Source organism: Rattus rattus, chromosome 4, assembly GCF_011064425.1.
Source record: "Rattus rattus isolate New Zealand chromosome 4, Rrattus_CSIRO_v1, whole genome shotgun sequence".
NCBI lineage: Eukaryota > Metazoa > Chordata > Mammalia > Rodentia > Muridae > Rattus > Rattus rattus.
In genome coordinates, this window is record NC_046157.1 from 91447197 (window position 1) to 91454696 (window position 7500).

General features: G+C 41.1%; 1 pseudogene; it reads right to left on the bottom strand.

Annotated features, from left to right (window-relative positions):
• Positions 1 to 349: 349 nt before the first annotated feature.
• On the bottom strand, positions 350 to 7277 carry LOC116898079 (annotated as a pseudogene).
• Positions 7278 to 7500: the final 223 nt, after the last annotated feature.

Sequence of the window (7500 nt, forward strand, 5' to 3'; positions counted from 1 at the left end):
GAGGGCGGTAATGGGGGAGGGTTGGGAGGAACACCCCATAAAAAGGGGAGGAGGGGATGTTTGCCGAAACCGGAAAGGGAATATCACTTGAAATGTATATAAGAAATACTCAAGTTAATAAAAAAAAATATCCTTCAAATAGATTTCCCATCTTCTATAATGGTGATGATGTTCAAAACTTGCCCAATATTAAAGCATAAAAATGACATAGAAAAAAAACACTTGGGAAATATTGAAATTCAAATAGAAATTACATAAACCTGTCATAAACTATTTGCAGGATATCATGGATGACAAATGGCCTACTGTGTAAATTTTAGAATATGACAGACAAAGGTTGGAAGACCATTTAATTTTCCCTTCCTTCTCCTGCTTCTGCTTCATCTCTTTGGGTCTATATTGGGGTTTACATTGTCTCTCAGTAAGTGTAATATTATTAGCATGCAGTCTTTGTATGACTCTTCACTTAACTTATCAAGTTCAGCAATGACTTCATCAAAAGCAGTGTTTGCCGGAAAGCAAGATTTATATGGGGAATTCAGAATCTCATAGGGGAACACAACAAAGTTGAGGGCCAGAAATAATCTGATGGGGTGTATTAGCTACATCTTCTTTTTACTGGTTTAAATGTTTCTTGGTATGCTGGCTTTGACTAGTCCACAATTTCTTTCTTGGCATCTTTGGTCAAGTAACGGTGGTAGTAGTCACTTTTCATTTTCTTTCTTTAAAAAAAAAATGGATAATTAATTTATTTACATTTTAAAGGTTATCCCCCTTCCTGGTCTCCCATCTGGAAACCTTCTATCCCATCTTTATTCCCCCTTATTCTAAGAGGGTGCTTCCCCACCCTCCAACCCACTCCTGCCTTCTCACCCTGGCATTACCCCCTACACTGGAGCATCAAACTTTCACAGGGCCAAGGACCTCTCCTTTCATTGATGTCAGATAAGGCCATCCTCTGCTTCTTATGCAGCTAAAGCCATAGTTCCTTCCACATGTACTCTTTGGTTGATGACTTAGTCCTTGGCAGATGTGGGGGGGGGGAGTCTGGTTGGTTGATATTGTTGTTCTTCCTATGGGGTTGCAAATCCCTTCAGCTCCTTAAGTCTTTTCCCTAACTACTCCATTGGAGTATGCCTGCTCAGTCCAATGGTTGGCTGCCAGCATCTGCATCTGTATTTGTCAGGGTCTGGAAGAGCCTCTCAGTAAACAAATATATCAGGCTCCTGTTAGCAAGCACTTCTTGGCATCCCCAATAATGTCTGGGTTTGGTGGCTGTACATGGGATGGATCCCCAGGTAGAACAGCCTCTGGATGGCCTTTCCTTCAGTCTCTGCTCCATTCTTAGTTTCCATATTTCTTTCCTTGGGCATTTTGTTCCCGCATATAAGAAGGTCTGAAACATCTACACTTTTACTGGTTTCAAATGCTTCCTTCTTCTTCTAGAGCAACATATGGTCTGTGAATTGTATCTTGGGTATTTGGAGCTTATGGGTTAATATCCAGTCATCTGTGAGTGCATACCATGTGTGTTCTTTTGTGACTGGGTTACCTCATGCAGGATGATATTTCCTAGTTCCATTTATTTGCCTATGAATTTCATGAAGTCGTTTTTAATAGGTGAGTAGTAGTCCATTGTGTAAATATACCACATTTTATTTATCCTTTCCTCTGTTGAAAGACATCTGGGTTCTTTCCAGCTTCTGGCTATTATAAATAAGTCTGCTATGAATATAGTGGAGCATATGTCTTTGTTGTATGCTGGAGCATCTTTTGGGTATATGCCCAAGGGAGGTATAGCTGGGTCCTCAGATAGTGGAATGTCCAATTTTCTGAGGAACCTCCAGACTGATTTCCAGAGTGGTTGTACCAGTTTGCAATTGCACCAACAATGGAGGAGTATTCCTCTTTCTCCACATCCCTGTCAGCATCTGCCATCACTTGAGTTTTTTAATCTAAGCCATTCTGACTGGTGTGAGGTGGAATCTCAGGGTTGTTTTGATTGGCATTTCCCTGATGACTAATGATGTTGAACATTTCTTTAGGTGTTTTTCAGCCATTCTATATTCCTCAGTTGGGAATTCTTTGTTTAGCTCTATGCACCATTTTTATTTATTTATTTTTCTCCATATTTATTAAATTGGGTATATCTTATTTACGTTTCAATTGTTATTACCTTTCCCGGTTTCCAGGGAAGCATCCCCCTAGCCCCTCTCCCTCTCCTTCTATATGGGTGTTCCCCTCCCCATCCTCCTCCCATTACCACCCTCCCCACAACAATTCCGTTCACTGGAGGTTCAGTCTTGGCTGGACCAAGGGCTTCCCCTTCCACTGGTGCCCTTACTAGGCTATTCATTGCTACCTATGCAGTTGGAGCCCAGGGTCAGTCCATGTATAGTCTTTGGGTAGTGGCTTAGTCCCTGGAAGCTCTGGTTGGTTGGCATTGTTGTTCATATGGGGTCTCGAGCCCCTTCAAGCTCTTCCAGTTCTTTCCCTGATTCCTGCAATGGGGGGGAAGGGGGTCACATTCTCAGTTAAGTGGTTTGCTACTGGCATTTGCCTATGTATTTGCCATATTCTGGCTGTGTCTCTCAGGAGAGATCTACATCTGGTTCCTGTCAGCCTGCACTTCTGTGCTTCATCCATTTTATCTAGTTTGGTGGCTGTATATGTATGGGCCACGTGTGGGGCAGGCTCTGAATGGGTGTTCCTTCTGTGTCTGTTTTAATCTTTGCCTCTCTATTCCCTCCCAAGGGTATTCTTTTTCCCCTTTTAGAGAAGGAGTGAAGCCTTCGAATTTTGGTCATCCTTCTTGAGTTTCACGTGCTCTGTGCATCTAGGGTATTTTGAGCATTTGGGCTAATATCCACTTATCAATGAGTGTCTATGCACCATTTTTAATAGGGTTATTGGTTCTCTGGAGTCTAACCTCTTGAGTTCTTTGTATATATTGGATATTAACCCTCTATCAGATGTAAAGATTGTTTCTCAATGTGATTGTTGCCATTTTGTCCTATTGGCAGTGTCTTTTGCCTTACAGAAGCTTTAAAGTTTTATAAGGTCCCATTTGTCAATTTTTGATCTTAGAGCATAAGCCATTGGTGTTCTGTTCAGGAAAATTTTCCGGGTGCCCATACGTTCAAGGCTCTTCCCCACTTTCTCTTCTATTAGTTTTAGAGTATATGGTTTTATGTGGAGGTCCTTGATCACTTGAACTTGAGCTTTGTACAAGGTGATAAGAATGGATCAATTTGCGTTCTTCTACATGCTGACCAACAGTTGATCCAGCACCATTTGTTGAAAATGATGTTTTTTCTCTACTGTATGGTTTTAGCTTCTTGGTCAAAGATGAAGTGACAATAGGTGTGTGAGTTCATTTCTCAAGCTTCAGTTCTATTGCACTGACCTACCTCCCTTTCTCCATACCAATACCATGCAGTCGTTATGACTATTGCTCTGTAATACTGCTTGAGATCAGGGATGGTGATTCCCCCAGAAGTTCTTTTATTGTTGAGACTAGTTTTCACTATCCTGGGTTTTTGTTAGTCAAATGAATTTTCTTTTTTTTTAATTAACTCGGTATTTCTTATATACATTTTAGTGTTATTCCCTTTCCTGGTTTCCGGCAAACATCCCCTCCCTCCCTTTTATGGGTGTTACCTCCCCATCCTCCCCCATTGCCGCCCTCCCCCAACAGTCTAGTTCACTGGGGTTCAGTCTTAGCAGGAGCCAGGGCTTCCCCTTCCACTGGTGCTCTTACTAGGATATTCATTGCTACCTATGAGGTCAGAGTCCAGGGTCAGTCCATGTATAGTCTTTTGGTATTGGCTTAGTCCCTGGAAGCTCTGGTTGCTTGGCATTGTTGTACATATGGGGTCTCGAGCCCCTTCAAGCTCTTCCAGTTCTTTCTCTGATTCCTTCAACTGGGGTCCTATTCTCAATTCAGTGGTTTGGTGCTGGCATACGCCTCTGTGTTTGCTGTATTCTGGCTGTGTCTCTTGGGAGAGATCTACATCCGGCTCCTGTCGGCCTGCACTTCTTTGCTTCATCCATCTTGTCTAATTGGGTGGCTGTATATATATGGGCCACATGTGGGGCAGGCTCTGAATGGATGTTCCTTCAGTCTCTGTTTTAATCTTTGCCTCTCTCTTCCCTGCCAAGGGTATTCTTGTTCCCCTTTTAAAGAAGGAGTGAAGCATTCACATTTTGATCATCCATCTTGAGTTTCATTTGTTCTAGGCATCTAGGGTAATTCAAGCATTTGGGCTAATAGCCACTTATCAATGAGTGCATACCATGTGTGTTTTTCTGTGATTGGGTTAGCTCACTCAGGATGATATTTTCCAGTTCCAACCATTTGCCTACGAATTTCATAAAGTCATTGTTTTTGATAGCTGACTAATATTCCATTGTGTACCACATTTTTTGTATCCATTCCTCTATTGAAGGCATCTGGGTTCTTTCCAGCTTCTGGCTATTATAAATAAGGCTCATGAACATAGTGGAGCACGTGTCTTTTTATATGTTGGGGCATCTTTTTTGGGTATATGCCCAAGAGAGGTATAGCTGGATCCTCAGGCAGTTCAATGGCTAATTTTTCTGAGGAACCTCAGACTGATTTCCAGAATGGTTGTACCAGTCTGCAATCCCACCAACAATGGAGGAGTTCCTCTTTCTCCACATCCTCGCCAGCATCTGCTGTCACCTGAGTTTTTGATCTTAGCCATTCTCACTGGTGTGAGGTGAAATCTCAGGGTTGTTTTGATTTGCATTTTCCTTATGACTAAAGATGTTGAACATTTCTTTAGGGTGTTTCTCAGCCATTCGGCATTCCTCAGCTGTGAATTCTTTGTTTAGCTCTGAACCCCATTTTTAATAGGTTGTTTGTTTCCCTGCAGTCTAACTTCTTGAGTTTTTTATATTTTGGATATAGGCCTCTATCTGTTGTAGGATTGGTAAAGATCTTTTCCCAATCTATTGGTTGCCATTTTGTCCTAACCACAGTGTCCTTTGCCTTACAGAAGCTTTGCAGTTTTATGAGATCCCATTTGTCGATTCTTGATCTTAGAGCATAAGCCATTGGTGTTTTGTTCAGGAAAATTTTTCCAGTGCCCATGTGTTCCAGATGCTTCCCTAGTTTTTCTTCTATTAGTTTGAGTGTGTCTGGTTTGATGTGGACTTCCTTGATCCACTTGGACTTCAGCTTTGTACAGGGTGGAAAGCATGGATCGATCTGCATTCTTCTACATGTTGACCTCCAGTTGAACCAGCACCATTTGCTGAAAATGCTATCTTTTTTCCATTGGATGGTTTTGGCTCCTTTGTCAAAAATCAAGTGCCCATAGGTGTGTGGGTTCATTTCTGGGTCTTCAATTCTGTTCCATTGGTCTATCTGTCTGTCTCTGTACCAATACCATGCAGTTTTTATCACTATTGCTCTGTAATACTGCTTGAGTTCAGGGATAGTGATTCCCCCTGAAGTCCTTTTATTGTTGAGGATAGTTTTAGCTATCCTGGGTTTTTTGTTATTCCAGATGAATTTGCAAATTGTTCTGTCTAACTCTTTGAAGAATTGGATTGGTATTTTGATGGGGATTGCATTGAATCTGTAGATCGCTTTTGGTAAAATGGCCATTTTTACTATATTAATCCTGCCAATCCATGAGCATGGGAGATCTTTCCATCTTCTGAGGACTTCTTCAATTTCTTTCTTCAGTGTCTTGAAGTTCTTATTGTACAAATCTTTTACTTGCTTGGTTAAAGTCACATCAAGGTACTTTATATTATTTGGGTCTATTATGAAGGGTGTCGTTTCCCTAATTTCTTTCTTGGCTTGTTTCTCTTTTGTGTAGAGGAAGGCTACTGATTTATTTGAGTTAATTTTATATCCAGCCACTTTGCTGAAGAGGCCCATACCTAAACATAGTAAAAGTCATATACAGCAAACCAGTTGCTAACATTAAACTAAATGGAGAGAAACTTGAAGCAATCCCACTAAAATCAGGGACTAGACAAGGCTGCCCACTCTCTCCCTACTTATTCAATATAGTTCTTGACGTTCTAGCCAGATCAATCAGACAACAAAAGGAGGTCAAGGGGATACAGATCGGATAAGAAGAAGTCAAAATATCACTATTTGCAGATGATATGATAGTATATTTAAGTGATCCCAAAAGTTCCACCAGAGAACTACTAAACCAAATGAATTTTCAAATTGCTCTTTCTAATTCTACAAAGAATTGAATTGGAATTTGGATGGGGATTGCATTGAATCTGTAAATTGCTTTCAGCAAGTTTGCCACTTTACTATATGAATCCTGCCAATCATAAGTATGGGAGATCTTTTACTTTCTGGGATCTTCTTTGAATTCTTTCCTCAGAAACTTGATGTTCTCATCATACAGAGCATTAACTTGCTTGACTAAGTCACACCAAGTTATTTTATATTATTTGTGACTATTGTTCTTGTGCTTGCCTCTTGCCATCTGTTTTCGTTTGCTTGCTTGTTTGTTTGCTTTTTTGGTCTTTTTTGTTGTTGTTGTTTTTGGTATTAATTGAGTGGATGCTCTCCCTCCTGTCAGCATGTGAGCCTGTAATCTTTGATGTGTTAGGACTTTTGGGAGACCAGCTTTCTCTGGGTGGGATTTGGGTACAGAGAGCTATGCCACAGGTAAACTCCTCTGGGCGAAATGGATTCTGGAAAAATTCTGTCCCCAGTTGCTCTTCAGTTCCTGTGCCCTGTAGTCTCCTGGTGGGTCCCTCTTTGTCCAGTTATTGGAACAAAATTTTGGTCACATCTGTGAACTTAGGAGTGACAGCACTCCTGGGAGACAAGCTCTCTCCAGGAGGGATTTCAGTCCAGAGAACTGTGCTATAGGGTTAACTCCAGAGCTCAGACAGAGACCAGTCATCCTTCATTTTCAAAGAGAAGACTTTGCTGTTTGGTTGCGAAGCATTGGGGATTAAGAACATTTCCAAAAAAGACAGTTTTTCAGTACAGATGTCTCTTAGCTCAGTCTCGATATTTTCTCTCTTCTCTCGAGTCACTTGTTGCTTTTTCTTAGCACCTTCTGTCTTTCATTCAATAGTTAAAATGACTGCCCAAGACTACCTATAGATTCCTATAACATTTTTATAAGCAACAGAGAAAAGATTCCTCTCCTCATTAGATAATTAAGCTCCTTGTTCATTGACAGATTTCATGGAGGTTGTCATGTCATCATAATGCTCAGCCTGCTCAGCCAGTTTGGCCTTTTGTGCCAGTCATTTTTATCCATAACCAGATATTTTTTGATTGGAGTGAGTGGCGGCACATGGACCCGGCATGGTAGTCTCTAGGTGGCTGCAGTGTTGGTCTTTATTTTTCAGTTTCCATCACAAGATGTTAGCCTCTAGGGTTTCCCAGTACTCTGTCTTAAGTGTTGGTGTCAATTAGATGTCTTACTATGGGGCAGTAGTATCTGCTTCTGCTTTAGGTCAAAGTAAAGCGGTTTAATATGC